General features: G+C 37.3%; 1 protein-coding gene and 1 pseudogene across 1 annotated transcript in view; both read left to right on the top strand.

Annotated features, from left to right (window-relative positions):
- The window catches only part of LOC129762690 (facilitated trehalose transporter Tret1), a 67,106-nt gene that overhangs the window by 27,266 nt on the left and 15,362 nt on the right, over positions 1–24,478 (top strand). The gene's annotated exons all lie outside the window — the stretch shown is intronic.
- Positions 17,343–17,468, top strand: LOC129763848 (U4 spliceosomal RNA; annotated as a pseudogene).

Below are 24,478 nucleotides of genomic sequence, written 5' to 3'. Positions count from 1 at the left end.
CGGTACACACTCACAGGATAGAGACAAATCGGCAGACTCAGCCAGAGGGGCGAGTCCAACGAGACGAACGAATGAGCGTTAAAAGGGAGCGATGGCAATAAAATATATTCATTACGATTTGTTCGCTCGTTGGATTCACATGCAGGCTAAAAAGGGTCCTTTTCAGGATCACAAAATTATCTTCAATCTAAAGAGTTTATTGTTTTGTTATCACTCGATATCCCCATCTTATTCGGCTAAACCTTTCTGTTTAGCGATTGCATTTGCGATTACAGTGGTACAGTGTCGACTCTTTTTTGAAAGGTTTAATGGCCCTGAAAAGCGCCTTGTTTTATGGAATGGTTGTTCCAATTTAGAAAACTTAGTACTCGTGGTTCTGAAAAAAAACCATTTCGAACACCCTCGATGCCGCCTTGTTCTGGATTTGCCACCAAAGCAGTTTCTATAAAGAACAAACTTTTTTCTTCTGCTACCTGATTGCGTTTGCCACTCGCCACTCGCTGCAACTGCCTGTTGTCTTGATGTCCACCGAACCGAATGTGTTCTGTTCCGAATGCGGGTTTTCTTATCGTCGCGAGCAGCTTTGCCAGCTAACTCGATCACTTCGGCGGCAGAAACTATATAACGCCGGCTAGGTGGACTGGTGCACTGGTACTAACGCGCTCGCCCTAGCTACCCTTGCGGGGAACTCCAGATCAACACGGTTCGAGCGGGATTTTGCCTTTCCCTTCACTTTTCCTCCTTTACCATGTCCAGACATGGCTGCTTGGGTTGGTTTGTTGATGTGTTGTGATGCGAACCGATGTGGTGTACGGTTCGAATGAGAATGATCGTTACGGCAGCGGAGCGGGGATTTTTAAGCTGAATGGCTGGCTCGAGAATTACGCATGTGTGAAACTGCGACCAATGTTTCGTTCATTTTTTTCTTTTTCCTTTCCAATCGTGCTTCATTCTATTTCGCTGCTGCTCTGGTTGCCCGTTTTGGTCGGTACGATTTGAGGAGCACAAAATGGACCAATCAAAAATGGGCACATAGTGCATTTTGACAATGCTTGATATTTCACAATTATTCAATTATTTATCTCAAGAAAAATGAAATGTTATTCGTTATGATAGATGCGTAGATATATTTCCTATCAATTGATGCAAAAACCTTTGCGATCTATTGAGAAATGCTCGAGTTATAAGCGTTCCAAATCTTGCATTTTTTCCTACTTGTTCAGTGCCTAGATTTCCATTTCACCCCCTATATCTTCCGGTTAGACGTAGTCCTACGTCAAAATAAAATAGTGGTCGATGGGCAATGTTTCAATGATCCCCAGTGCGTAGTATATCGCACCCAGTTCAGCAACATACACGGAACAAAGATCTTTGAGTTTGAAAGAGGCACTGGAATTTTCATTGAAGATGCCAACGCCAGTGGACCCGTTTATGAATGAACCGTCAGTAAAGAACATTTTATCAGATCTAACTATGCCCCCATATTCTGCCGAAAATATCGGCGGAATAGAATCTGAGCGTAGATGATCTGGGATTCCATGGATTTTTTGTCGCATGGACAGATAAAAAATGACAGAGGAATTGCAAAAGTATGGGAAGCAAACTTGGTTGGAGATGCCTGGTGAAGGGTGCACGTCGTGGGTAAGGTACTCATGGTATAAAGACATAAAACTTGACTGAGGAATCAGTTGGAGTAGATTTTCGAAGTTATCAATCACCAATGGATTCATGATCTTGCAACGGATGAGAAATCTGTAGGATAATTCTGTGAACCGAAGTGTAAGCGGGGGTACTCCTGCCAAAACATCGAGACTCATCGTATGTGTCGAATGCAAACACCCCATTGCTATACGCAAGCAACGATATTGTATTCTCTCCAGCTTGAGAATATGAATCCTGGCAGATGATCGGAAGCAAAAACTGCCATATTCTAACACTGATAATATCGTTGTTTTGTATAACTGAATGAGGTCTCCTGGATGGGCGCCCCACCATGTTCCGGTTATTGTTTGGAGAAAATTGATTCTTTGCTGGCATTTCTGTTTCAAATACGCAATGTGTATTCCCCAGGTACATTTAGAGTCAAAATATACTCCAAGGTATTTGAAAAACATCGAGTGCTTGATCGTTTTGCCGGATAGGTGAAGCTGGAATTGGGCGGGTTCGTGCTTCCTAGAAAAAAGGACCATTTCAGTTTTCTCCGTAGAGAATTCGATACCCAGCTTGAGAGCCCACGTGAACAGGTTGTTCAGGGTATCTTGCAAGGATTTTTGCAGAACGGCGGGATTAGTACCCGTGATGGAAATAACTCCATCGTCTGCAAGTTGTCTCAGCGTGCAGTCTCTAGTTAGACAATCATCTATATCATTGACGTAAAAACTGTACAAGAGGGGGCTTAGGCAGGAACCTTGTGGTTGGCCCATAAAACTGTATCGAGAAGATTTCAAGCTGGCATGATTGAAAAACATGTGCTTTTCTGACAGTAAATTGTACAGGAAATTATTCAGAATTGGTGAAAGTCCACGATTATGAAGTTTCTCTGAGAGAATTTCCATGGAAACTGAATCAAATGCCCCTTTGATATCGAGAAAAACGGAAGCCATTTGTTCTTTGCGAGCAAATGCGATTTGGATTTCAGAAGATAGCAGCGCGAGATAATCATTTGTCCCTTTACCTCGGCGGAAGCCAAACTGCGTATTTGACAGCAAATTGTTCGCTTCAACCCACTTGTCCAAACGAAGTAGAATCATTTTCTCTAACAATTTACGAATACAGGATAACATTGCAATCGGCCTATACGAGTTGTGATCGCAAGCCGGCTTGTTGGGTTTCCGTATTGCACATTTTAACACAACAATATTAAGTGTAACCACGTTGTGAAAATCACTGCGGTGCAGTAAACTGATGTTAATAGATCACTGTTCTTGTTTTTTACTGTCAAATTATGTGTACATATAACCATGAAACATTCATGGGAAGTTTTAACATTCTGCATCAATTGGAAGAAAAGTATAGTCAAAATATTGAATGTTAATCGGAGTTTAAAATGGCGTAGCTGTTACTGATCCTAGGAATGTAAGTTCTAATTTACATGAACTGCAACGACTTATTCATGAAGTAACTCAAGAGAGGAGAGAAGGTAAATGGGGTAGTACAGTATGCAAAGCTGGTATTGATATAACACCAACCAAAAAAGTGGAGTTTTTTGCTGATGAAATATCTATTTTGAAGAATGAATAGCAGAGTTAACATCTGTTTTTTCATTGAGATAATCAAGAACACAAAGAAACCTTTTTTATCAGATCATTGTAACTCTAAATACACTTGAAATCGATCCATCTCTTAGTCTGTTTGCGATCTAAATGAAATAATAAGCACACCTAAACTACGGCACCTACCATTGAAGCAGCTTCAGCACTGAGCCTCGAGCTTCTTGTGACGAAATTCTCCGGTTTGCTCGTTTACACTTGCGAATTTTCGCCTGAAAACAATCGTATCAACCAATCATGTGTCATTGATAATAATGAGTACGAAAAGCAGCAACTGCTGAAACACGAAGCAGGAACTGTTTGCTCGAATGTGTGGCGAATCCGCGGAAGGGCGAATCAAAATCACGGAATGAAAAACTATGAACTATAAACCAAATCAAATGATCCGATATGCATGTGAGTAAAAATTTATACCCCACTCAGAGTCTGAGTGTAATTTACTGCGAAAGAGTGCAAAAATGCGGATAATACAGATATTATTCTTGTCTAATCACTATCTGGTATCAGGTGTGAAGTTATTTATTACCTCATTTGTGGCAAACAAGAGTGAGAGGTCGTAAAATTTATAGGACACGGATGAGAACACGTTCGATGAGCAAGATGCTTCAAAGCAGAACTTTATCACGTTCGAAAACAATTATATTTTCTATTTATCACACCCGTCCATGTATTAAAACCAGGTTGTTATATCACAATCTACGTTTTATAATTTGCTGATAATGGAATACATCAGTACTGTTTTTCGCATTCCTCAAATAATAAATCCAAATCTGACAGTCAGCGACTACTAGAATCACGCTACAAAATTATAACACAAGTGCAAAATGACCCCCACTCCGACATTTCATTCATATTCTCTATGATCTGATCTTGATTGATAGCCAAAACGTTATCAACAAGTTCCACAAACTTACTTCGAATTGGTTCTTTGAAAACATTGAGCCCAGAAACACCCCTTCTTATCGTCAGAGCTCAAAATTACACCGGTCGTATCAAGGTTATAAACGAATTGTCACATTCGAAGGTTTGGAAAGTTTACGTGGCCAACGAGACAAGACAATTCGGCAGATTTATTTGAACCTCGAGTTGGCTGGAGTGATGATTGGGACCAACCCACACGATCTCGCGCAGAGTTGAGAATAACGCGGACTAACAGCGAGAAGTATTCATTTTGTTGTTCTAGGGGTAAATATCCCAAGAGTGAAAGAGAGATATTCAATTAGACGAATTATCTAATTTCCGGATTGAGTTATCTTTTGCGTTGGGCGGTGAGCTATTTGCGTTCGAGTCCCCGAGTACAATGAGCGGTCGCATCGCACCGCATCGCGATGTTTATGGTTTGAACAGGCGGCACGTTTTCGATGGGATTGTGTAAATCACCGGCCAGCGTTCCCGTAGACAGTGATGGTATTAGATTAGAGCACCATTAAGGGTGTTTAGTTCCGATACAAATCGGAAAAAATGATCTCGTGTTTTGTGTGTTAATTTGTTTTTGACCCTATTGTTCAAATTATAAGAATTTCACATTAGTGTATAGTAAATATAACATTCAATAAGACGGCTTAAAGAGTTTACAAAAACTCTGTTCTGTTTGTAGATTTGTTTGCTATGCTTGATTTTGTCGGTTTTAACCCTTCCATTACGGCAGTGTGCTCCGCCGAAGTGCTACCCCTGTACGGAGCACTGCCCCCAAAAAGTATACACATCGCGCTGGTGTGATCGAAGAGCAGTATGAATTTCATGTCGTCTAAAGACGACGCTCGTACACACAGCTCGTCGCGTGGATGTCGTCTATAGACGACGCTCGTAACGAAAGAGTTAAATGAGTTCTTTTTATCTTTTACAATGATTGAAAACATCCAACAGAGCGCCGAATTAATCGACAAACGCCAAATTTGTGGAGATGGAACTCGTAGATTTTACACCACAATAACGCACAAGTCTATTACTGAATTTCTCAGCAAATACCTTTCTAATAGCATCGAACAATCGTCGTATTCTCCTGATATGACCCCGGCTAATTTTTTTCTCTTTTTAAATCTTTGAAAACTGTACATTTCGTAGTTGCTTTCCGGGATTGACCAGATAAGAAATTTACACGAAGGAAGTAACAATTGACCATCGGAATAGCGATCCATTCTCAATGTGTTTGGTGTCTCAATCTTCGATTAATGAATAACAATGCTGGCCACGTACCATACAGTGGTTTACATTCGTTTGGCCGTTAGTTATTTTTCCTCAATATTTTTAAAAATAAGTCAATTCTTTGTACAGTTTTGCTCATAAAAGACGATTATTGTTTATTTTCATCGAATTCATTCTAAACAAAGTATAAATTCACTTTTTGTTTTCTAAGTAATTCAAATATGTGGAATCAGGGTGGACATTCGTTTAGCCGCATCCTAAAATTTAAATAAAAGAAAATTTGTGCGGCAAATTTCGAGTCCAATCGGTAGCTAATATTTAGTATGTCCACCTCCATTTCGGATCACTTTGAAAACTCGATTTGGCATTGAGTCAGACAGCTTTTGAAGTGTTTCCATATTGATTATAGCCCAACATTCCTGAATTACTACTGCCTTGAGACTGGAAATGTTGTCAAATTATCATCCGTTTGCATAGACCATCTCGGCTAAGATTCTCCATAGGTTCTCTATGGGATTGCAATCGACTGGCAGCAGGTCAATCAAGAAGCGGAATGTCCTTCTCGGCAAACCATGCCTTCGATTGCTTGGAAACGTGGATCTATGCGACATCCTCGGTAGCGTTATCCTCAATATGGCCAATCAAAACGTCCTCCAATAATTGAAGATACTTTTCGGAGTTCATTCGGGTGAAAATGAAACAAATGAGAAGCTTACTGTGATAGGAAACGGCTCCCCACACTGTCACTGTCTTCCGCCTCCAAAGTTTCGCTTCGATCTCACGACATGTCCTTGACTTAAATTGTACCAATAGCAACTGTAACAGTCCGGACCACCAAATTGAACTTTTTTCGCCAGAAAATACAACATTTCTCCATTCTAGTTTCCATTCCATGTAATGCCGAGCGAAAATAAGATGGTTATGCTTATGGTGGCTGTCAGTTTCTGCTTCCCTTGATGTTTCTTCCACATGATGTTTTGTTAACTCATTCAAGATGCGCGAATATTCCTCTTCGTTACTGGAACAACCGATTCTGCCTTTATGTATGAGCAGGACATCGTTTCCTGGTTGCTTCGTGTCTTATTCGACCTTTAAGACGCAAAGTAACTTTGGTGTTCCCATTTGTTGGTAGTTATTTCCCATATTTCTGGCACTATTTAAAAAAACTCCGTACCACTTTCTCAGATAGACCAATTTTTGTTACGATCGAGCAATTAGAAAACTTTTGTTCACTGAATATCTTTATTATTTTCCGCCCCTCTTCCGTCAATAGAATACCTTTCGCCATTCCTTTAAATTCTACGTAAATCACTATTCCGACCAACTTCTTACGTTGCACATCTAATATTTATCTTGGTAATTGAACATTCCCAAGTATTTTTTTTTTCAAAAAACACAGATCAGGGCTTGGAGATTATGCGAAAACTAGATTTTTATTCCCTGCGGCTAAACGTATGTCTCGGGAAAAAACGACGTTTGAATGTTTATATCCACCGATGCCGCCTTGTGTGTGTGTGTGTGTGATTGTGACGCACGTCCTTTCAATGAAAGTGACTTAAATATACTATCATTACAGCAAATAAGTATCCCGATTAAAAGAACATTGCTTGTTGTTTTGTAAGTGTTTCAAGTTTTTTTTTCAAGTGCGGCTAAACGAATGTCTATCACTGTATTCGCGGCAAGATAGGGTTGACTCTCGAGCGTGATTCCCCAGCAATCATTATGTAAGAGATAATTGATAGATGGCAATATCAGGATTCGTTACGCCACGTGATGTGATCATGCAAAAACCTGCCCGATGGAACAAAATCCCCAAAAACGCCCACACGCTACGATAGAGATGGGCAAAACGGTCCATTTCAATGAACGGCTCAGAGCCGTGCGCTCAATGAAAAGAGCCGGCTCATTCGAGCGGCTCGACGGCTCTTTTCAAGAACTGGTTTATTCGGATATGTAAAGAATGGAAGACGTAAAAATAAGGTTTGAAACAACAATCAGTGCAGAGAAAAGTAAAAATATTACTTTACTGAAGGCTTACTCTGATATATTTCCATCACAATGATCTTTATTTTTATATTTAGAAACATTATCTTTTCAATATTATTTGAAGAAAGTCTACTACATCCTTCACTGCAAACTTGTCTTGCTTTCGGAAAAACTCGCTCACATGGTACTGAAGTCGCCGGAATAAATAATATTTTAAACAAAAAACCATAGAGCCGCGGAGAGATAGATTTCCTTTCATTCCACCCAAACGAAGGGTCGCTTAGTCTCAGCAAATGTGGTTCCGCTAAATGTTTGTCTACAATAGATGTTGCAGCAGCTTTAGTATCATGTGAGGATCGAAGATTGCCAACCAATGCATCAAACTCCTCCCATCATCACCAATATAGGCGATTTGTGGTAGTTTCGTAGGTGTGTATTCTATGGATGTCATTTTTAGCATCCTTACACTTAGAAAAATCCTCGGTCGAAAACTACCAAATACATTTGGTAATACAAATTAGTAGAATGTACAAATTTTTTGTACATATTGTCAACAAACCCGCATCCCTACCAGAGATTAGTATATGTTACTCGATAACATTAGTAAGCTTGGATATTGTCATATCTGAAAACTGGTGAGAAAAGCGCGTTTTAATCATTTTCATTGATCCCATAAGGCAATACGGAGGTATAATAAGGATATAATTCTGATACGTGCATTTTCGGCGAGAAAATGTAGCCGATATTGGGCTTCCGAATCATGGTTCTGCTTGACATATGTGTTTATTAGTACGGTCGAAAATGACTATAGATTGGTAGTATTTACCAAAAAATTCGTTATATTTAATAATTATTTCTCTCAGTGTATCAACGACTGGTGTGCATAGTTGTACTTTCGTCTGACTCAAGATTTGTAGATCGCTTTACCAGCTCGGAAATCAATTCATACAGAGTTTTTTTATAATCACCAGAACTGATTTCACTTGATCCATATAATGTTGATCATGTCGAATTATCAGTCGGGAGAATATAGCAGTTTTCGATAACGACACAGTTTTCTCCCAGTTTTATATCCCAAACGTTTTTAAAATATTTTGAATGTAATGTCAAGCGCTTTCATTTGATACCCATATTGATGGGGTTTTGACGAAATTAGTTGTCTGCCATTTTGTAACGGCCACCATCTTGAATTTCCATTTTCCATAAATAACTGTGTCCTATTAGTCAAGCTCTTTCATTTGATACCCTTATTTATGGGGTTTCGATAAAATATGTAATCCGCCTAAATTTACAAACATACAAACAGTTAAATGAAACCGCTTAAAAAGCAGCATGGGAAACATATATTTCTTCCGCACTGCCGCAAGCCACGTTTCGTCAGAACGAGCGTACGATTCACGGTTCTTTATCGATAAGCCGGCTGTTATAAGAAAAACGGTTCTTTTATGAACCGCAGTTCTTTTTTGAACCGTGGTTCTCATATGAACGGCTCCTAAACGAACCGCGGTTTAAAAAGAGCCACGGCTCATAAAAGAACCGTTGGTCTTTTTTGAACCGTGGTGCATTCAAGAGCCGTACATATAAGATCCGTACATATAAGAGCCGTACATATAAGAGCCGTTCATTTGAGATCCGCGGCTCATTTTTAAAGAACCGTGGATCGTACGCTCTTTCTGCCGTACCGGCTCAAATGAGCGGCTCGTGAGCGTTCGCCCATCTCTACGCTACGAGCAACCCATATACAGCCATTCCATACCAAACCGATATAGTGGTTTGCAGATTTTCGTGAAAAGGGGTAATTTTGATCTTTATCTCAAAATATTATACCCGTTTTTTTAGTTTTTCATTAGGGTGACCATTTTCATTTTAGGATGGTTCAAAGTATAATTTTTGCCTTTTTTTTCCAAAAATGACTTGACAAAAAATCATAACTTTTGAACTACTGTACCGATTCAGATGTTTAACATGTCAAATTAAAGCCAATGAGCTAGTCTTCTTTGAAAAAAAAATATTGCATTTGCGAAGAAATTGGATTTTGTTTTCACAATTATTTACTGTTTTTGTTTTTTATAGTTTTCATGGTCTCGGGAACTAGGGCGCTATATGTTTTTATATTTTTTTCTTGGAAGCTGAGGATTTTGACGTAGGGTTACGTCTTTCGGGAAAATATTGGGGTACAAATTGAAAATCGAAAATCGAGCACATCGTGAAAATTGTCCAATTTCAAACGCTCATTGCTCAGTCATTTCATGGTGGATTGATGAAATTTTTGCGTCAATCGATTTCGACACTCAATAACAATTTATTTATATTGAAGAAAACTATATATGTCATGAAACTAACTATCGAACAATTGAAAAATTTCAACCCCTATCCTAACGGAAATACCCACTTCTGATTTGTCGAAATTGACGGCACATGCGGCGGGTCCCTAACAGAGACATCAAAACCATGCTGCCTGGGGGAAATCGACATTGCAAATACATGAAAGTAGGGGGAGCTTTCGTTCCTACCGAAATGTATTCCCTAACAGAGATATCAAAACCAAGTTGCTTGGGGGAAAGAAATCTACATGGCAAATACATGAAAACAGGGGGAGCTTTTGTTCCCACCGAAAAGTGTTTCCTAACAGACACATCGAAACCAAGGCTCCCGGGGGAAATCAGCATTGCAAATATATGCATGTCGGAGGCATTTTTATATTGCAAGTAAGGTGAGATTTATTCTAGCAAATAAAATTTAAATTTGGAACTTTGATGTTGGTTGCTTCGTGAAATTTCATATCGATGAACGATCGTCTATTGTGAAAAATTTAGCACAAGTGTAAGTGTAAAATTGTATATGGTAGCAGTTGTGATAGGACTTGATCAATTTTCATAAATAAAAACCAATGTGTGTTCCCGCTCAAGAAAAGTTTATACAGCGAGAGAAGTTGGAAAAGTGAAGAAATATTAGAAAAAGTGATTCCCCATATACTATACATATAGTATTAGGTGTTGTTAGTCCAATTAAAATTCGCATTGGGTTGAATAAACACTCAGAAATAGGGTTTGTAAACGGGTTCACCGGTAATACCGTGTCATTTTCTATTACCGAATAACCGGTAATTTTACAATCATTAACCAGTAATTTCGGTAATTTTCATTTTTACACCATAAATAATATTTGTCTTTATGCCGCTTTGAAATATGATTCGAGAATCAAAATAAGATCGAAAAATCACAACTGGCAGTGTTCCGCCGATTCTACGACCTCCGAACTTCAGTTCAAAATCTGTTTCTCGATCTGAAAACGAAACACAAGATAAGTTTCAGCGATGAAGAACTGACAGCGATAAAGGAAATGGTTGATGCCCTCGGGCCAGTTCTGGTCGCTGTTAAACTGCTATTGCGGAAGAAATGCACCTTTATGAAGCTGACGTCAGATTGCAATCTTTGCTTGAACAGGGGTTTTCAAATGGTGCTCCGCGGGAAATTTGTGCTCCGCGAAGTTATAGCAAATGTTCCCACTTGAAAACCCACCTTGAAAAAAACCATTTCTTAATTTAATTTTACTGCGCATTTGATGATTTATTTTGTTCACTCCGGGTCAGATGTCGTGTAGCTGCGACGCGTAACCGAAATAGAGTATAGAGTGGTTCCCGATTGGGTAATGTCAATGCAAATAGGATTTGTTTTATTGATTAAAAAATACCGATGCTCCGTCAAATAAGTTTGCCATAAAAAGTGTTCCGCCAGAAAAAAAATCTAAAAACCCCTGTGCTAGAACATCTATCAGAGCAACCATCAGAAGTTTCGAAGCAGCTGCTTGAAGCCCTGATTGGAAGGATTGCAGAAAAACGTTTCGTATATGCAAATTTATTCCCGTATCTGAATAATCATTTTGCTCGAGGTCGTGACACTTTAAATGATGACTTTGATGTCTTCTATCAAACCTCACGGAATGTATTGATCAAGCAGGCATTTGAAATTGATCCTGACTTGATCAAATTTGATGATGATGATATTTATTCTGTAGCTGGACAACAAGAAACCCCTCGGACTAAAGTTTTCGTAAAGAGGGACCAGAGACAAATACATGACAATGGTACTGGACTCTGAACAGGCGTTTTCCTCTTCTGAAAACTTTGTTGATGAGATCCGATCTAGATTAGAAGGCGACAAAATTAACTTACTCTGTGTCCTCAAGTATTACTTTAACCAATTTTTTGTAAAATAAACATTATCAATAAAAATCGTTTCTTCAAGATAATGGTTTTATTTTGAAGTATTTGTTTACCGGTTTTACCGGTAATGAAATTTTCATTACCGAATAACCGGTTATTGAAATTTTGGCACGGTAATGCAATCCCTACTCAGAAAGTAAAAATTATAAAAGAAAATTACCTTTTCCATTTCAAATGTGTTTTCTCTATATTAAAGTAACATGGTTTTACTGATGAGAAAAATTGATAATTGTGTTCGGTATTGATAATTATCTTATATTACATTGGTGAGTTTTTTTTCTTAATTTCATCCATAACACCGAAGGCATTTCGTCTAGGATCACAGAGGGCGGTTTTCATCATATCTCGTTCCACTTCGGTGTCTTTTATCTAATACGCACCATCCAACGACTGTTTACCATCCTTCTGTCATCATCACTCGGTGAACACTGATGGAGTAAACAAACAATACCCAACAACCAAACAAAACGGCCGTTTTCAGGGCCACCAAATCATTATCGAAGAGTTAAACGATGTAATTCTTCAAACATATACAAAATCCACAAATAACCCAACGGAATCCTACGTCAACTATGCGGTCGTGCCTCGGACACATTTGTTCATAAAATTAGTTACAATCATCTGTTTTAAGTCAAATATGCGCCGTTTTGTTCGATGACTTGTTCCCAACGAGATGCCAACTTCATAATACCCCTGTTATAGAAGCTCGCTTCCTTATTGGCAAAAAACTCGGATAGCCAATTTTCACAGGCCTCTTTTGTGGCTAACTTCTGACTACCTAGCTCGTTCGCCATGGACAAAAACAGGTGGTAGTCACTTGGTGCAAGGTCCGGACTATACGGCGGATGCAAAAGAACCTCCCATCCGAGCTCCCGGATCTTCTGGCGCGTCACCAAAGAAGTGTGTGGCCTGGCGTTGTCCTGATGGAAGACAATGAGGCCTCTGTTTATCAAAGATGGCCTCTTCTTCATGAGTGCTACCTTCAAGCGGTACAGTTATTGGCAGTACAGGTCCGAATTGAGCGTTTGGCCATAGGGAAGCAGCTCATAATAGATTATTCCTTGACAATCCCACCAAACACACAGCAGAACCTTCCTGGCCGTTAATGAGGGCTTGGCCACCGTCTGAGCCGCTTCAGCGGGCTTCGACCACGACCGTTTGCGCTTCACGTTGTCGTAAGTGACCCACTTTTCATCGCCAGTCACCATCCGCTTCAGAAACGGGTCGATTTTGTTGCGATTCAGCAGCGATTCACATGCGTCGATACGGTCAAAGATGTTTTTTTGCGTCAACGTGTGTGGCACCCATACATCGAGCTTCTTTGTGAATCCAAGCTTCTTCAAATGGTTAATAACGGTTTGATGACTTATCCCCAGCTCTTGGCCGATGCTACGGCTGCTACTATGCCGGTCTTTCTCGGCTAATTCAGCGATTTTGTCGCAATTTTCGACGACAGGCCTTCCGGAGCGTGGCGCATCTTCGACGACCTCTACACCAGAACTAAAACGTTGAAACCATCGTTGTGCGGTGGAAATGGAAACTGTATCGGGTCCATAAACTGCACAAATTTTATTGGCAGCTTGAGATGCATTTTTGCCTTTGTCATAGTAGTACTGTAAAATATGTCGGATTTTCTCTTTGTTTTGCTCCATATTTGCGACACTATAACTCACGAACGACTTAACCAAACAAAACACTGTCAAGGACTATATTATAGCGCGTAAAAATACCTTTCCAACAAGCTATACTATGACTGGATACAATGAATACAACTAGAACTACGCGCTTACAACGACACCTCGCGGAAATACCGCAGGACTTTTTTGACAGCCTAATATGTAATGGAAAAAATCTCAGCTTTCAATAAAAAAAAATAGCACCCCTTGGCCCCGAGACCATTAAAACTATAAAAATAAATACAATCAATTTTAACGAAAACCAAATTCAAATTTTCTGCAATTGTAATATTTTTCTCAGAAAGTCCAGTTAATTTTCTTCAATTTGATATGTCGATCGTCTGAATCGATCCAGCAGTTCAAAAAGCATTAATTTTTGAAAAAATACATTTTTGGGAGAAAGGCGAAAAAATGGCTTTGTCGGTCCACCCTCAAATGCAAATGGACATCCTAACAAAAAAAAAAAAAATACGGGTCTAATATTTTGCGATGAAGAACAAATCTACCGCTTTTGAAGAAAATCTGAGAACCACTATATCGGTTTAGCATGGAATGGCTGTATATCAAATCATGTCCAGATAAAATTTTCATGTATTTGTCCCTAGTTCCTTTCGGTCTTCCCTGCAATTTTATTCGGTTATGTTATTCACGAAAAGCAACTACGAAACCTACAGAATCTATAATTATTTTGGGTGCTATTAGTCTATATGTTCCGTATTCCACAACTCTTCCTTATTAACGTGTTAACGTATTAACGCTTAATTTTTCTTTGTTGTCTGAAGAAACATTCCAGTTCATTCCCTAGAGTCAGAACGTTTCAGCAGAGTACAGTGTTTATGTTTTCGTTCGAAAATGTTTATGTTTTGAATACGATCACCGCATACCGCGTACCATCGAGCGAAACATTAGCATTTTACGGACCGCTCACGAGATTTCTCGTTTTCGCGTTCCTTCTTTACGGACTTACGATGATATTAACGGATAAAAGTTTGTGTTGCGTGCAAGTTTCTGTTCAACGTCTTGCTGGATTTAATGAATAATGAATTATTTTAATTGAAATAAATTATTTGTTTATCTAGTAACAACCTTCAAAATCATGCTCATTAGATAGAGAATTGAATCATTCATCTTCCCACATAATTATTTTTTTTTCTTGATCGTGACAGAGAAAAGTTATAGACTGAAACGTGAGCATGGGACAATATAGGGACAAAAAAGTTGTTCGAATAGAATTATCGAAGTTATTTTACCTATCTTCTAGCCACAATTTTATTAATCGAAAAAGGATATAAGAAAAGTTGTAAGCCAAGTTGTATGGAAGAAATGAATTATGTTAAAGAAAACTGAAAAAAGGTATTTGAAAGGACCAAATACATTTTCGAGATATTACTTATTCGATATAGAATATTTTTTATCTATCTTTAGCAAACTTTCCATTGGTCGGAAAAGAGTCTAAAAAAAGTTATAGCCCAAAACCTATACAACTTGTATGGGGGAAATAAATTAATTTGAAGAAAATTGAAAAAAGTTATTTGAAAGGACCCAAAACACATTCTCGAGATAACACTCATTAGATAGAGAATACTTTTATCCCTCTTCAGCCAAATTTTCGTTGGCCGGAAAAGAGTCTGAGAAAAGGTATGGGCCAAAATGTATACAAGTTGTAGGAGGAAAATTAATAAATTTATCCAAAATAGAAATAGAACTTTCTCACACTCGATAAACAATTGAGGAACAGAGTGCGAAGTCGAAATTTTAAGGCGATTTTTGAAATGCTTCAAAATCGTGAAATATCAACGCATGAAGATGGGATATAAATCTCTTTGAAGCATAATTTACATGGATTTACACGGAATATTTTACAGAGAAATTTGTATTTCGATGTATGTAGATGAGATGGATAAAAATATCGGGAAGAAATGAGAAATTGATTTCTTTCTGTTTTTCCAAAGATAGCAAAAGAGTCTGGCTCCTTAAAAGCTATGTAACTGAGCCTGTAAAATAAACAGATTAATAAAAAAAAAGATAGCAAATCCAATTAACGTTATCAACTATCTTTCATTTGATTTCTATAACGTTGTTGTGGGCCATTCACTACTGAGATATTATTGTATGAACGAAAAATTTCGAATTCGTATTTCATAATAAATAATGATCGAGAAACAGTTTTGAAAACTCTAATAATTTCTATACACCTAATATTTTTTTAACTTTTTTAGAATAGAATTTTGTTATAATTTGTCGCGGTACACCATAGTAGATGTACTTTGAGTATTTTCTCAAATTTTCATTTCCAAGCCTATTGAGAGTGGAAAAAAAAAAGAAAAACTAATTTTTTCACTATAGCTCTTTGTGAACCATATAGGAGAATTATATTATTATTATATGAAAAAAATCAAACATATCTATAAAAGGCGTAGGAACACATTTAAATACGAATTATAATAGTACTGAATCTCTAAATACTACAAAAAATCAATATTTCAAGATTTTTTTAGTACTTCAATTTTTTTAGGAATTTATTTTTTGATTATATTTCTCGATATAACATAGTAAGATGCACTTTCAGTATTTTTTTTTTCAAATTTCTATCTCGAAGCTATTGAGAATGGCGTGCTAAAAATTGTAAGGTACGTTATTCACCATAGATCCTATGGATAGGGATTCGAAAAATAGTCTAAGTTTATATACAATAGAAATTATTACTTCCTTTTTACTTTTCACTTCCTTGCCCAGCCAGACCCTTTCCCCCGTACAACTCGTCAACGTTTTGGCCAATAACTTGTCTCAAACCATTTTCGGACCAATGAAAATTTGGCTAAAGATAAATAAAGATATTGTTTATCGAATGAGTACTATCTCGAGAATGTGTTTTCGGTCCTTTCAAATAACTTTTTTGAATTTTCTTTAAAATAATTAATTTCTCCCACACAACTTATTTTTTATTAATTCGTTTATTTTTACAGGCTCAGTTACATAAATTTTAAAGAGCCCAATTCTTAACTATATTTTTATATATATATAGTTATACAATTTATAAAATATATTTTATTTACTAATTGTATGGTTAGTAAGGTAGAAAACCGATTACTCGCGGTCTCCCTCCCGTACAACTTGGCCTATGGCCTTGGCCAATTAGACCCTTTTCCGATTAATCAAATTGTGGCAAATTGTGGTGAAATATTCCTCTATCGAATAACTTCGATAACTCTAGTCGAACAACTTTTTCGACGTAGGACTATGTCTTTCATTTCTATACTGGGGAGTAAGTTCAAAGTTTCGAAAATGAAAGCGTTACGCCGGAGCAACGAGATTTTGAGTGACAATACCCCCTAAAAAACTGAACGGAATGGTATGATAAACACTTCATTCGAAAGATAAAATGTCTACGCGTTATATGTTTGCTACTTTTTGATCCAAAAACTTGTTTCAATAGCCCTAAAATTGCTTTCAAATCAGGCTATTGAAATCACGCCAATCGGTATATAAGCAAGTGCCGCTCGGGAATCCACTCAGTTTAGAGGCGAATAAACTGAAAAGTTTAAACCCTCTTAAATCCAAAAAGAGGAAGAAGAAGAATCCACTCAGTTATGATTGTGCAACGATTGAGGTAGGATCGCTGGAATGAATGGATGTTTCCCTAGCATAGACTTCAAAACCATGGAGCCTGGGGAAATCGGCTTTGCAAAATGGATGCAAGTTGCGGGTACTTTTGTACTCGCTTGCATTTTTGCAAACCCAGATGTGTTTTCCCAATACAGATTCCGAAACCAAGAAGTTGGGATACATGCAGATACATGCAAGTCGGCAGTACTTTTATACCCCCATGCATTTTTACACTTCGGAATTCATTTTGCTAACACGGTCTACAAAAGCGGGTACAAATGCAATGCTTTGGCTCGGTTATTCAAGACTGCATTGGAAGATATCTCTTCATGTCGCCAACTTACTGAATTTCTACGCATACCGTTCGATGATTAGGCAAAATGTTGATAACTATTTGTATAACTATCAATAATTTAATCAATACACACAAAAGATAGCTCTGAGCAGCGGCGATATCGTACCCAATTGGGAACATCCGAGGTGCGATTATTGCTAATTGAAAAAACACAAATGATTACTGTGCCAACGACAGTCCTACGTCAATTTTGCGGTTATGTCATAGGTATAACCCATCTATAGTTTTTGATTTTCAAAATTCTGTATATTTTCCTATATTGACCCATGCTCACGTTTCAGTCTATAACTTTTCTCTGTCGCGATCAAGAAAAGAATTAATTATGTGGAAAGATGAATGATTCAATTCTCTATCTAATGAGCATGATTTTGAATGTTGTTACTTGATAAACAATCAATTTATTTCCACTGAAATAATTCATTATTGATTAAATTCAGCAAGACGTTGAAAAGAAACATGCACGCAACAGAAACTTTTATCCGCTAACTTCACACATAGAGGCGAATGAACTGCAAAGTTTAAAGCCTCTTCAAAACTTGCAAGCAAAGCAAGCAACTCCACATAAGTCAAAACGTGCGGTCACATGCGTATGTCTTACATATTTCTTCCCGGTCCTTAAAGTGTTAACACTTTCGACGCCCCGTCACCCAGATATGGGTGACACTTTCCTCGCTCGAATTGAGTAGGATTTTTAGATGGTATTTGATAGAACAGGCACCTAAATGTAACTCTAGGAAATGAAGAAAAATAATAAAATCATAACCATAATATTATACTGTTTATACTATAATTTTCATTAATTTATAGTACGGATGGTTTGTACTGCAGTTTTTTTGCAAAACCCCTATACTATGACTTTGGCATGTGTTATTGTGATCAGTTCGTCTTCAATTGAAAACATACATTGCTAGATCATGTAAAAGTTATCTCTAAACTAAGTTTGATCTTCATTCAATAATTTAATCGCAAGTTGGGCTCTGTAAGAAACTCAAAAACGTCGCGTTGGGCGTCGAACGTGTTAACTGATTTGTGCCTCTGGCACGTTCAATGTGCGCTATCCGTATTAACGGAAGAATATTGTCATTCGCCGAGGACAAGCTTCGCGTGTCCGTTATCTCTTTGAATGGTTTGAATGATGATCAATACCGAAAGGTTAAGATACGCATCGCACGCAACTACACAAATTCACTTTCAAACAAAGAGCATGCAGTCGCTGATTGAAATGCAAATCACATCCACCATCGCTTCACCTGGAAGTTAGTCAGAACGTACCTATAGACGATCAAAGCGGAAGCAGAACATACATTCGATGTACCTTTACGGCGAGTAATAACGTTTGTGCGATACTTAACCAGTTCTATTTCAATTTCAGTCAATGGTTCATATCATACTTTCGCAGATACTTTGTATACACCTTCCTGCGAACAATAACAATTAATGCGTATCAACATGTCCAAACGGGGCAATCACCAGATCGATCTACGGCTACTTCCATTGGTGAGGTGACACAGCACCAAACAGTAGCAAAAACGGGTGCAACGGTTCTATTGCAAAAATTGTAAACCGCCGACATTCGCTTTGTTGTTTTATAAACTACAGTCGGGTAGTGCAAACTCAGCGAAAATTGTACAAACACGTGCGATTACACGTTGTTCAGTAGTAGTAGACCTGTGGTTGCTGATTGGACTCCGCGACGAATTCGCGGAAACGTCCATCGTAGGCGGAATGCGCGCACGAGGTGCGAGAGATTCTTCAACCGACCATTGCTTCAAGTCCGAACGTGTGCACTCGGCTGTAGCACCGTTATAATTGGTTCGTGTCGAGCCTTTGTAATTTCGCTTGTTGTGCGCCAATGCTTCATCGGAACGCACAAAGTCAAGGTCGTTGCATAGCTTTACTTACTCACAGAGGAACAATAAGCGCCGCTTATGCACCAATCGGCGATGATGAATGCTGCAATGCACACTCTCTGCGAGTTACGCAAAGGAGAAATTGATTGCGAGGTGGGGTAAATAACATTTTCTGTATCCAACGAACAAGCGCGGCTGAGCTATAACCAGTTTTGCGGATTGAAGCCTATCTCCATCGGGGATTCTATTTCAAAATATAGTAGGTTTTCATCAAATCATAAATCAAAACCACTGTGTGATGATGCACGAGTGATTAATAAGTAATGAGGAAAATTTATCCGAACAATACTTGTTTATATAATTATAATATTAAAAGAGCAGGGTGTTGTTCTAGAGGTCCATCACGTGTACCCAACACATGTATTTTGAAATAAATGTTCTACGTAATCTATGTTCTGAATATTTATATGTCAATCTCTCTCACAAGTGTGCTTAAAAATGATTTATACAAATCCGTTCTTTAATTTACCATCATCCAATTACCATCTGGTTATATTAATTGAACTTAATTTCGGAATGACACATAAAGAGCTCACGATGAATTTATACATTTCCTGGAATGAATAGTCCACAGAAAGGAACCACACGATAATTGTTTCAAAACCACATACTCTCGCAAGGTTCCGCGAAGAACTTTCAAACCACAGAATAAGAATCGTTCCGTCATCCGCTTACTCAACCATCATTTGTCATGAAAATCTTAAGAACAAGAAAAATTTAATGAAAGTACTATGGAAACTGATAAATCCCCCCCAAATCAGAACTTGGATACAATCCTCAGAAAATTGAAATTCAACCAGCGATCGACAGTGTCCGATTAATCATCTGTTGTCGACCACAATTCAGTTGAAACATGGTAACGTGAATTTGGGTGGCTTTTCCCGGCTCTTCGAATGGGGTTTACCTGGGTAAGGTTTTACGCGGATGACGGTTATCGCGTGCGGACGCCCACAAACTGAGCCGATAAAATTCAGTCATAAATTCTCCTCAAGTGGCCCCATTCGTGGAGAACGGATTACCGGTGACAGCAGATGGTGTCGATTCGAGGCGATGCACCGACTGCTTGCCTCGCAGCTTAGCCCGCAATCGATTCCAGTGCAACATTTCTGAGCGCTATCTTTATCAGTGATAACGTGCTTCGGGTTTGTTTTTCGAAATTATTGTTACTACACAACAGCGTTACTATGCAATTGTGACAGCTGCATTGATAGAAGTCAATAAAAACTACAGCGTTCAATTGTTAACTCAATTATTTATTGCCATGTAAATTGCAGAATCATCTGTGTTTGTATAGTGTATAGTATTGTATAGGGTAGCAAAGTGCTTTAAAAAGTGCAACATAATTCAAAGGTACACCCATACCTCGCTTTACGGCCTAGATCCGTTCCACAAAACTTTGCCGCAAGGCGAAAAGCCGTATAAAGAATTAATTATTCTGATACAAATTCTTACAAATTCAATCGAATCGGATCCAAATTTATTAAATACTAGCTGACCCGACTAGCTTCGTCCCGCCCAAAATAGATTTTTTTTATTTGAATACTTTCAAACATCCACGTTTTCTTACTAAGTGAACGTTAGTGTGTCAAATCACTGAACTCCTCATTGATTGTCTAGTACTTCTACAAAAATTCGTCCTTCTAATATAATATAAAATTATTTTCAGACACAATTCTCGTTGAAGATTATTCAAGCATTCGGAAATAACATGTTTCTCCGTTGCATGGAATACATGTTTGATACAGAGAATATTACAAAATGAAGACAGCGCAAATCGGACTCGGGTTTAGGGCACACCAACACATTTGGCCTTCCATTTTTGTTTATATAGATAGAAGATATAGGAATGAGTTGCTATTCCGTCTGAAAATCCTTTTCCACTTTCGAACAAAAATCAATTTCGTTAGCGCCAACATCAAATGGACTAACAACGCTTAGCTAATTGTAGAATATATGGGAATTCAATTTTCCGAATTTTCCGATTTTTCTCTCCGCTACGGGAAGAGACGAATACAACGAAATATAGATGACTCAAATTGAACCATTCCTTCCTCGGGTTTTGCGCTTACCAACACATTTGGCCTTCCATTTTTATTTATAGATATAAGATATGGAAATGCGTTGTTTCGCCTGAAAATCCATTTCCACTTACGAACAAAGATCAATTTCGATAACGCAAATAGCGAATGGACTAACAACGCTTATTATGATGAAATTTTCGAACATGTGGGAATCCGATTTTCCGAATTTTCCGACCTTCCTTCAGGATTTTCTGAAAATTTTCCGATTTTTCTCTCCACTATATTGATCTACGGGATGAGACGAATACAACAAAATAAAGAAGGCTAAAATCGGACCATCCCTTCATCGGGTTTTCCACTTACCAACAGATTTTGCCTTACATTTTTATTTATATAGATATAACATAAAAGAGTGCGCTATTTCACCAGAAAATCCATTTTAACTTTCGGACAAAGATCAATTTTGTGAGCGCAAATATCGAATGGATTAACAACGCTTATCATGATGTAATTGTAGAACATATGAAAATTCAATATTCCTTTTTTTCCGACCTTCCTTCAGGATTTTCTGAAAATTTTCCGATTTTTCTCTCCACTATATTGATCTACGGGAAGAGACGAATACAACAAAATAAAGAAGGCTAGAATCGGACCATCACTTCTTCGGGTTTTCCACTTACCAACAGATTTTGCCTTACATTTTTATTCATATAGATACATGTCGGACCCCATTATATATAATCGCAATTTCACTTTCAACGTTAATTTTCGAATCCAATACATAATCGAATCACGAAAAAGCTATTTTTTTTATTAATGTTTGACATTCATACATTAATGAAATAAAAATTTTTTTTTTTGAGATTCGATTATGTATAGGATTTGAAAATAATTGTTGAAAAAAATGGTCGACTATATATAATCGAGTTCGACCTGTATAAGATATGGAAATGCGTTATTTCGCCTGAAAATTCATTTCCACTTACGAACAAAGATCAATTTTGATAGCGCAAACATCGAATGGACTAACAACGCTTATTATGATGTAATTTTCGAACATGGGGGAATCCAATTTTCCAAATTTTCCGACCTTCCTTCAGAGTTTTCCGGTTTTTCTCTCCACTATATTGATCTACGGGAAGAGACGAATACAACTAAATAAAGAAGGCTAAATTCGGACCATCCCTTCTTCGGGTTTTCCGCTTACCAACAGATTTTGCCTTACATTTTTATTTATATAGATGTAACATGGTTTATCATTCAAAATGCGTTTTATCTTTTTATTTCAATCAAATCAATATTCATCAATAACAAGTACATACTTTGTACCTAAAATAAAATTGAACAAAACTAGTTCCCCATCGTAAAATATTATACTCAATGTTTTTATTGTTTTCATTAGGGTGCCCATTTCCATTTTAGGGTGGTCCGAGATCATTTTTTCCTTTTTCTCAAAATTGACTTTTTCAAAACTTCATAACTTTTGAACTACTAAACCGATTTAAATGATCGACATGCCAAATTGAAACCAATGAGCTAGTCTTTTTTGGAAAAAATATTACACAGACAAAAAAAAAGAATTTTGTTTTCATAATTATTGATTGTTATTGTCATTTATTTTGTTTTAGTTTAAACGATTTCGAGACCAACGCTCCTACAATTGTTTTAATTTTTTGCTTGAGTGCTAAGGATTTTCATAACATACCCAAAATTCAGAATGGTATTGTTTTTCATTTTCGAGTTAAGATTTTTCAAAATTAATATATTTTTAGTCTTCGTGCAATATTCCTATGAGACTAGACTTGATCTATGCGACTAGAATCAGTTTTATTCGCAAGTGTGATTCTGTCAAAAAGCTCATTGGCTTTAATTTGATATATCGATCGCTCAATCGGTCCAGTAGGTTAGAAGTGATGAATTTTTGGAAAAAGTCATTTTTGAAAAAAGGGAAAGCGTTGATTTTTTGGACCTCCGTAAAATGGATATGAGCACTGTAATTGAAAAGGAAAAATCGAATCTAATATTTTGCAATAAGAAACAAAACTACCACTTTTCACGAAAATCTGAGAACCACTATATCGATTTGGCATGGCTATATATTGACATCGAAAAAAAGTTTTGTTTTTGCCGTTATAGCGAATCATTGTAGGCCGTAAATCGAAAACGTGTTCTAATTGAAGTGGGCCGTTAGAGCGAAATGCCGTATAAAGAGCGGCCGTATAACGAGGTATGGGTGTAAACAATTTTGGTTCGTCCAGTCGAAAATATGATCATGGTTTGGGACTTTTCAACAAACCCAAGCTCGTATTCATTATATGTGATTTTCATGAAGATAAATCGATTTGCATTTACTAGTTACGTGAAAACACCCTAAATTGAACAAACCATGATCATTTACCCTATACTATTATTGCATGCTTTATTCTCAATCTGCGTAAAATACTGCCATTTTGTCGTAGGATGACGTCTGAAATTTCCTTTTGTAATGAAAATTTAGAAATATTACAAATACTTCTCACGCAAAATGATTATTGCGATATAAAAAAATAGTTCTCAATATTATTCAATTTACTTTTTTCTGCATAAATTAATCTTCTATTTATTCTTTTCTGTTGCCGTCTAACTTCGTGATCTATGTCGTGTATACCTTACGGGTATTGCTTAGGCCTTGTTTTTATCGATTAGTAGGGGAAAGGGGGGTAAGACGTACATGTTAAGAAGAACTTCAATTGTATCTTTGAAAACTCATGTTTTCCAAAATTTAAAAGCAGTTTCTTACAGTTCAATATACACCCATATCTCGCTTTACGGCCTAGATTCGTTTCACGAAACATGGCCGTAAAGCGAAAAGCAGTAAAAGGAATCAATTATTCTAATACAAATCCATACAAATTCAATCGGATCGATTCCAATTTTTTTGATGCAGAATTTTTATACAGATTGTGTTCTGCTAAAAATACAGATATGCTAATTTAAATATAGTGTTTATTTTCATTTGTTTGAATTTTCAAAATGATAAAGTGACTTGTGCGCAGAGATGCCAACCAAATTTTTAGAAAAGCTAGAAAAATTTGGAAAAAAATTGGAATAAACTGGAAGAATTTTTTTTTCTCAATTTTTTATATTAACAATACAAATAAGGGTATACAGTGACAGTGTCATTATGTAGCGTTGGTAATTACGTATTACTGCCACCGGAGCGTTATTTTCAATATGAATTTTTTGAAAATTTTTTCTTAGTGAAATTCATTGTTTACAATTTGGGGAAACAGGTTTGTTTGCGAG

This window comes from Toxorhynchites rutilus, chromosome 1 (genome assembly GCF_029784135.1).
Source record: "Toxorhynchites rutilus septentrionalis strain SRP chromosome 1, ASM2978413v1, whole genome shotgun sequence".
Taxonomy (NCBI): domain Eukaryota; kingdom Metazoa; phylum Arthropoda; class Insecta; order Diptera; family Culicidae; genus Toxorhynchites; species Toxorhynchites rutilus.
Note: the sequence above shows the minus strand (reverse complement) of the source record. Positions and strands in the feature narration are given on the sequence as shown.